The following is an 8952-nucleotide window of genomic DNA, read 5'->3' as shown; positions in this document are numbered from 1 at the left end:
AGGACTCGCCACAAACACTCATCTGCATAATCGGAACGACAAGTGTGGAGAGGGTGAAAGAGCGGAGCGAGGGAGGAAGGATGGAGGGAGGAGGAAGGGAGGGATGAAAGAGGGCGAGGTGAGGACTCGCCCCACCTGAACGACCTCGAAAAGTGACGCCCCAACAGTCGACATTGTGCCGCTGATTCGACGGTTCTGAGAGCTACACATGCTAAAGTAGCTGCTTAGTTTTTGACGAACGAGCGAAAACACAGTGGGGAAAATTAATTTGTTATTTTTGTGAAAAATATTACATATAATATTATAATATTAATATTATAAAATATAAGAGATGGGACAAATTCACGACTATCACCAACTGAACCATCAATTTATTTAATTTAATCTAATTATTTCCAGACAAAATCAAGCGTCAATTTGATAGCATGAACTATAATAATGTTATTTTATAGCAATTTACATTAAAATGTTCAGAATATAAGAAAAGATAAATGATGTTACGCGGTGGTAAAGTTCAACTCGCTGCAGCTAACACTGTTAGCTACTAGCTAAGCTAGCAAACATAACATTTTGTTCACCTTAAATTACCGTTAAGAAAAACTTCATTATGACAGTTTATATCCTATCGTGCGTTTTGTGGTCGCCACTATTTGACTTGTCGGCTTGAGACCTTGGCTCAATGATGTCGGTTAAATAAACAGTGTCTTTGTAACAGAGCATGTATGCATTACGGGCTGGTATGTAAGACTTTTATTTCCTAAAAGTAAAAAGGTTAGTGTCAAGTCCATCATGTTTTAATGTAAAAGTTGCAAAATAAAATAGTTTTTCATGAATATGTTCAGTTGTAATTGTGAAAAATGAAAAATATGAATATTTGTATATATATGTAATATTTACAATACTTGAGTAATTGTTTTATTCTTTCGATGCAAGACCAAGTAGATATTCTAGTCTCTTGTTGAACTTGTGGCGGCCATTTTGAAAGGTCAACCAGTGTTGTGGGTCCAGACAACGTGCAACAAATGGCTGGTCCTGGTTAAAAAAATAAATAAAGGTAAATCATGTGAAGTGGTTCAAAGTCACTGAGAGAGTATGCGGGTTTAAGCAGCTCATTGTCAGTTCTTGGTCTCTCTTTGAGGGGCCCCCGCTGGCCCCCTGAGCTCCAGATGAAAACCATGATTGGTCCTCTGTGGGAATTTTAAAGGACCATCAATTAGGCCTCGGTGCCGGTACCCACTCTGCATGCGGGGCTTCAGCTGGGGGTCCTGAACCCGAGCGCCGCCAGAGCTCTCGTCAGCGTGACTGCTGGACTCACCTCGCCGGGCGACGCGCTTCATATGCAAAAGAGAGACGAGGGACGGCGGGCGCCGAGACGTGCAGGACCATCTGCATGAGGCGTCCAGAAGGACTCGTGAAGGACGCGGCGGTCCAGTGGACGTTCTGAGGAGAATCTTGGAGATCGTTCACGACCCAAAAACTCCCTTTAATGAGGCGACGGTCGAGTTCAGCAGGTCTCAGATCAGTTACTCACTGCACACAAGAGAAAACTTTACAGTAAATAAAACTTTTTTAAATGATCGACTATAAGAGGAAAAAAGTAATTTAGAAAAATAAGATCATTATTATTTGAAAAAATGTCTAATAATAATGAAAATGTATTAAATTTAATCCAAGAAATATATGAGCTTTACTTAAAAGGAAATGTAAGTGATAGAAAATGATAAAAAACACCCAATTTGTATTAATAATTTATATACATTAAAATTGTGCAAAGATAAAAAAAAGTATTTATTGATTTAATTTTAATTATACTTTTCTTTTACTTATAATTTACATATTATATAGATTATATTTAAATACATTTAAATAAATAAAACATACAATTTAAATTGCCCACGAAAATACTGAAAAAATTGTTGAAAGATATAAAAAATATTTTAAAATAAATAAACAAAACAATGGATGTGAAAGACTTATAAAAGTGATTGCAATTAAAAAAAAAAAAAGTTTTAAAAAATACATAAATATTAAACAAATATGGGGAACAGTGTAAAAAAGAATGTTTGATACAAATTTGCTTCTTTTTTTTTGTTTTTTTTACAAATACAGTAAAATTAGTAAAGGAAAATTACAGAAAATTAAAACACATAAAGTAATGAACAAAATACAAAAAAAGTATTGAACAATGAAAGCTGCAGAAAATACAATTGTACTAAGATAATAAAACTATTTATTTAATTGAAAAAACTATAGATATTAAAAATTGATGTAATTTCATTAATTAAAAGTAAAACTATTTATACATATATAAGAGAGACATTAAAAAAAAAAAAAAAAAAAAAGTTCATAGAAAATCATCAATTTAAATCAAATTTATCACGTGAATAAATAAGATCTTCTATATCAAGTTCATCAAGCAGCTCCTAGTTCTTCCTGCTCTGCGGTTTCCTCCCAGAACCAGCTGGAGCTCCTTATCGAGGGCCGACTCACTTCCCTTCTGCAGATAAGTGCAACAGTCGGATCAAACGGAAACTGTTCACACATAATAAGCTAATATTTGCGGCGCGGCCGACAAGATGCTCGCTAACAAGCGCATGCATATTGCATCACCTTGACACGTAGTTCCAGGGAATCTCTTTTGAGCACTAATAAGAATCCCTCCGAGCTTTTCAAGAGCGGATGAAGAAATCAAGTTCCTTATACGGAGGGACGGAGGAGGAAGAGGTCGCGGCGAGGGGGGAGGCCCCGGGGCAGAGCTTGTTAGAGGAGATAAAGGCTTGTCAGTTGGACTCCGGACCTTTTTAAATCCCCACAGGACCGAGCGTCATCTCCACGACGACTTTTATTTTGACGGTTATGTTGTTCGGGAAGTGATCATGTGACTCATAGGAAGCTTCGCTGTTTGTTTCCACTTCCACTTTATTGACGATGTGAATTCAAATGATGTAACGTTGCATCATTAACTGTAAGATCTTTCTATACGTTAATTGACTCTAGATTCATTTTCCTTCATAGTTGGTTTTTTAAAATATATTTGTTCTGTCGTAGCTTTGCTTATTTTGTGTGTATTTTTAATAGTTGCAGTGTAGAATTTGTGTTTTTAGATATATTGCGAGCTAGCACAGGAATTTTATTGAAACAATATTTCAGACACATTTTAGTTAGAAGAACGTTTAAAAGACATTAAAAATAACAACATATTTTACTTTCACTGTATGTTCCGAGATGTATTTTCTATATAATTTAATAATACTGTTTCCAGCTTTGATGTATTTTTAATTGAATTTTCATAGATTTTATGTTGTTTATTACTTCTTTGGTTTATTTTTTCTGTTTTTATTACATTTTTAATCCACCTTTTATGCTTAATTCTGTTTTTAGAGTAAGTTATGAAAGAGCTACATTAGAAACAGTCTATATTTTTTCAAAACTCAATTTTCCCATCAAGTTTTTCTTTTGTCCAACGTCATTACCGTATGGTTGGCTCAAAATCCAAGTAGATAAGTACATAAGTAAGTATTTGTAAAGTGCCTTTCTCAGACGAGGGTCACAAAGCGCTTTAAATAATCAAAAACAATACACAGTTAAAATAAATGCTACATTAGGCCAAGATAATATAGAGACGAAAGCCCCAGAAAATCATGGAAAAGCACAAATAAGAATGTCTTAAAATGTTTCTTGAAGGAGTCAGTAGATCATCAAACACCGAGGGAGAGGAAGATCGTTCCAAAGCTTAGGAGCAACAGTCTGGAAGGATTTCTCTCCTCTTGTCCAAAAGCGTGTTCAGGAACCATCAGTAGATTCTGATCCACAGACCTCAGAGCCCAAGCTGGTGTGTAAGTCTGGATCAGATCAGTGATGTAAGGAGGATCCTGACCATGAATAGATCTGAAAGTAAGAACCAGAATTTTTAAATTGATCCTGAAAGAAACTGGAAGCCAGTGAATAGTTTTAAGGATCGGTGAGAAAATGTGAGTTCTTCTACTAGAGCGGGTCAGAATTCCCAATGCAGAATTTTGTATGAACTGCAGGCGAGACAACTCCTTCTTGTTTAGACACGAAAATAAATGGAACTGGGTTCAAAGGAAGTTAATTGAATGGGAATTAGGTTCTGCTTTAGAAAGGTTCTTCTGTCCACCACCTAGAGGGCTTAAACTTGATGATGATTGGTACTGATACGACTCATGGCTCGTCCCGTCTTGACCACGGAACAAGTTAGTCCAAAAGAAAGCTTCTCCGTTTCTTGGTTCTGAGATTCGCTCCGAACCCCCGGATCCGGAGGAGGGTTAGCAGTAGAGCGGGGCGAGGGAGGGGGGGCGGCGAGAGCGGCGGCGCCCCCAGCGGGACGCATTAACAAGCCCATCAAGTTAAATGTAGCCCCTGCATTACCTAATGTACCGGCCCTTCTCCAGCAGTATAGGAGACAGCAGCATCCATTATTGATCAGATGGAGCGCTGCCTCTGAAGCTGGAAGCCTGGTGGAGGAGAGGATGGAGGATGGAGGAGGTGGAGAGGGGGGGATAGGAAGGAGGAGGACGAGTTCAGAGCGGGAACGAGCGGATTTAAGTCCGAGAGCTGATTAGCAGGAGTTTCTCTCTTCATAGATGTCTCGCCGCCGCCACACATTTGTCCAACTCTGTTAGCGTTAGCATCGCGAGGGACGCACTCCATCACCAGCCACGTCCTCCTCTCATCCCTCCGGTCTGATCTATCCTTCCTCCTCGTCCTCCCTGATTTGAATTTCACAGGGGAGTCATGGGAGAATTCACTGAGTTTTTGAGGAGGACCCGGGCTTCTCTCCCCGGGTTGTTAAGCGTACGCCGCCATTTGTGGCGGAGAGACGCTCGAGCGCCAAGATCCTCCAGGTTTTTGGCCCCTCAGCGACGTTTGGTACCCGGTCTGGATGGATTTTAAATTCTGACCTCTGGTCTCGTCTGAATCACACTCGATATATCTGTCTTCGCAGATTTTGCCCACAGCTCCGCGTCTGATTCAACTTTTTGATTTTGTGAGCTTTTTTTATTTTTTATTTTTTCCGACCCGCTCAACAAACTCTTCGGAGAGACGGCGCTTCGTCATCGATTAGATCTTTTCTCAGCCCCCCGTCACAACACACACCCCAACGAAATGATTCGTCCTTACTCTTGAAACAGGAGTCTTTTGGCTCCAAAAACATATCTATTGGTAACCCATGAGTCACACGCAGATCGCCAAGGCCCTTGTTATGAAGTTTTATATTAATCGGTCCACCAGGGGGCTCCCTAGTGCAGTTACCGCCTGATGACGACACTTGACTCGATTGAGAACTCAAAGACTGGAATAGAAACAAGTCTCTCCTTCAGACTGTGACTCGCTGTGACTCGAGAAACTGCAGCCATCGGCGATTTATGATGAAGAAGCAAATTGGAGGAAGCTGTATTGACTCAGAATCCTGAATCTTCGGCAAATGAATGATTGAAGATATAAACAAACATTGTGACTCGAGTCACTTGGAAGATTGACTCGCTTTGGCCTCTGTTGTTGGGTGGCTCCGATGAAACTCTGGTGGTCAAAGAGGGAACTGCACAAGATCTTTAGATGCTCATCATTTTTTTTGTTGAAAAATATTTACTATGTTATTTCTCCTAATTAACGAGAGACACACACAGAAAAAAATTAACATTTCTGTGGTGCTGGCAGACTGTTTGTAAGATAGTGTTTTTATGTGTGTGTGTGTGTGTGTGTGAGTGTGTGAGCGTGTGAGTCCACAGTGGGTAAAGCTGAATTATTGATGCAGTTTCAGTGCAGAATTGTGTGACAGTTCGCTTTAATTTCCCATTTATGTGAACAGGGAGAGACACTGCTGTGCTAACTAATCAATACAACACACACACACACATACACACACACACACACACACACATGGACAGAGCTGCGAAAGATTATCCAGTTAGATTACACAGACACACTTGTTTTCACTCAAACTTGATTCAGGGATTGATTAACTCACCTTCCACTGTGGGTCACATGACCTTGACTACTTCCTTTGTGTCAGTCACACACACACACACATGATTCCTAATGTGTCCTTGTGTCTTCCTCCTTCTCCTTATCATCATCATCATCAAAAATTACAATATATTTTTGAATCACTGTCACTCCTGTCGTGTGCAAGAACAGGACGTAAAGTCATGCTTGATTTTTCTTTCAACAAGGCTTAAACTTAACTCTCCTGACAGGTTTCAAATGTTGAAGTCTTCTTCTCCAACATGCAGTAAGTCCCTCATCATGACCATGTTTAGAACCTATTACTTTAAGTTCTCCCCCGTCTAAAATCTCTGCGAACGAGAGGTTACGAGAGCAGAGTCAATTATGTTGTAATAATGGCTTCACTCCTCGTCCAGCAGGCTGTCATCACGCCCGCTTTGTTTATTCAACAAGTCCCGTGGAGTACAATAGAGGTCCAAGATCTACTTAAATCCACTAATCAGTTCCCACTTAAGTTATCCTTAGTTACCGTCAAAGAATCAATTCTCAATGATTTTGTTGTGAGGCTGTTTCTCACCGTTAGAATACACTCAAAATGTTGGTTGAATTTCTGATTCATCTTGAGTTAAACGTGAGCTTATCCTGTTAATGAGGATTTATAGCTTAAAGACAATAACAATAAAAAGAGGAAGAGTTTGGAGGGAAGAGGAATTATTAAAATAAAAAAGGAAACAAGTTTGTTACATTGTTTTTCCATTGAGATTGTTTTCTCTTGAAGGGTTTCTCTTAGATTAATGTAATTTTAATTTCAGTTCGATCGTATCATTTAATTTGGAAAAAAAAACATTAATTCTATTGTTACTCAAATGGTCTTTTTTGTTTGTGTTTTAATCTAATATTGTAACATTTATTTGACGCATACACTTTACTTTTCACATTATTTTCTTGAAAAAAATACTATCAATCAATCAATTAATGATAATCCTGTGTTTTATTGGATAAGTGTGTGAAGAAATCATTAGGAAAATAAAATAAGTACATAGTTGAGGTCAGACGGAAGACAGATGAAGGAGGGATGAAAAAAGGTAGGAATAAAGCAGGTATTCAATAAATAAATAATTGATATTTTAGGAAGAATAAAGAAAGTAATGAGTCAATAAAGAAGAGAACATAGGCATGAGAGGAATGAGTGACAAGGAAGGAAGCTACAAGACAAGAGACGAGAAAGAGTGATGAGGATGTGGATAGAATGAAAGAGTAAAGAAACAAATGATTGGGAGGAAAGAGAGAACCAAATAATAAAAACGAGGTTCAGACAAAGGAAGAGTGAATGGAAAATACAAGGAGGTGAAGGAATGAGGAAAGAAAAGTAAACATGTAGAAGGAAAGAAGGGATCAACAATCAAAGAAGAATGAAGGAGAAACAGACAGAAAACAAAGAAAGGATGAAAGTGGGATCGGGGAAGAAAAACACAAGAATGTAGAGAAGAAGGAAAACTCTCCAAAAGTAAAGTTGTCGTCACCAAAGTAAAGTTTGGTCATTTCCTCCTCCTCCTCTTCTCCTCCTCCTCCTCCTCCTCGATCTCTTCATCGGCTCCTCTCCTCCTCCGCATGAATCCGTCCTCTCAGCAGAACCGGGCCTTGTGTTTGGATCCTGGCTCTACTATCGACCCTCGCTTCACTTCTACGCTGATCGGAGCGGCTTCGCCTCAAAGAACAATTAATTGTGCATGTGATCGATGTTCATCCAAGAATCAATGGACGTGTGTGTGTGTGTGTGTGTGTGTGTGTGTGTGTGTGTGTGTGTGTGTGTGTGTGTGTGTATCAACATTTTTTAACATTCAAGCCTCGACTGTATTATTTGATGAGCTCATCAGTCGACATGTTCGTGTGACTCATTTAAGAATTCCGTCTATTGACTCACGACTTATAATCTACGTTATACTAGATTCTTCTCCTATTAACAAATGTGTTTGTGGTATCCCTTGTGTTATCTCAGGCACAGGGTGACACGAAGGCCCGAAAACAAATGTCTTTGTGGTATCCCTTGGGTTATCTCAGGGTCAAGGTGACCAGATGGGCCCAAAAACCATTTTGTTTGTGGTATCCCTTGTGTTATCTCAGGGTCAGGGTGACCCAAAGGCCCAGAAACAAATGTGTTTGTGGAATCACTTGTGTTATCTCAGGGTCAGAGTGACCCAAAGGCCAGAAAACAAATGTTTTTCTGGTATCACTTGTGTTATCTCAGGGTCAGAGTGACCCAAAGGCAGGAAAACAAATGTGTTTGTGGTATCACTTGTGTTATCTCAGGGTCAGAGTGACCCAAAGGCGGGAAAACAAATGTTTTTCTGGTATCACTTGTGTTATCTCAGGGTCAGAGTGACCCACAGGCCGGAAACCAAATGTTTTTCTGGTATCACTTGTGTTATCTCAGGGTCAGAGTGACCCAAAGGCCGGAAAACAAATGTTTTTCTGGTATCACTTGTGTTATCTCAGGGTCAGAGTGACCCAAAGGCGGGAAAACAAATGTGTTTGTGGTATCACTTGTGTTGTCTCAGGGTCAGGGTGAACAGATGGGCCCAAAAACAAATATGTTTGTGGTATCACTTGTGTTATCTCAGGCTCAGGGTGACCCGAAGGCCCAAAAAAATGCGTTTGTGGTATCCCTTGCGTTGCTTCTGGATCAATGTGAACAACCTCCACCACTGCATATGTATGACCCAAGGACTATGCACTTTTCATTTGGAACATCACTCATGCACTAGAAGATGTATTTCTTTGACCAGACGGTGGCGCTCTCACATGAGACAATTGGAAAACGTTCAAATGTAAATGACAGTTAGATGAAAGAGAAAGAAAACTGGGGTGGGGGAGCAGAGTGATTTCATAAAAAAGTAAACAGGAAGTCGTCACCCGGGCCAGCGGCGGCGGGCGAGGGCGGGGTCTTCCCACTGCCACCCACCAACAGAGGACTTTCTGCCCCGC

The sequence above is a fragment of the Callionymus lyra genome, chromosome 14 (genome assembly GCF_982586985.1).
Source record: "Callionymus lyra chromosome 14, fCalLyr1.hap1.1, whole genome shotgun sequence".
In the NCBI taxonomy this organism is placed as follows: domain Eukaryota; kingdom Metazoa; phylum Chordata; class Actinopteri; order Syngnathiformes; family Callionymidae; genus Callionymus; species Callionymus lyra.
The sequence above is the reverse complement of the archived record's forward strand: the minus strand, read 5'-3'. Positions refer to the sequence as shown.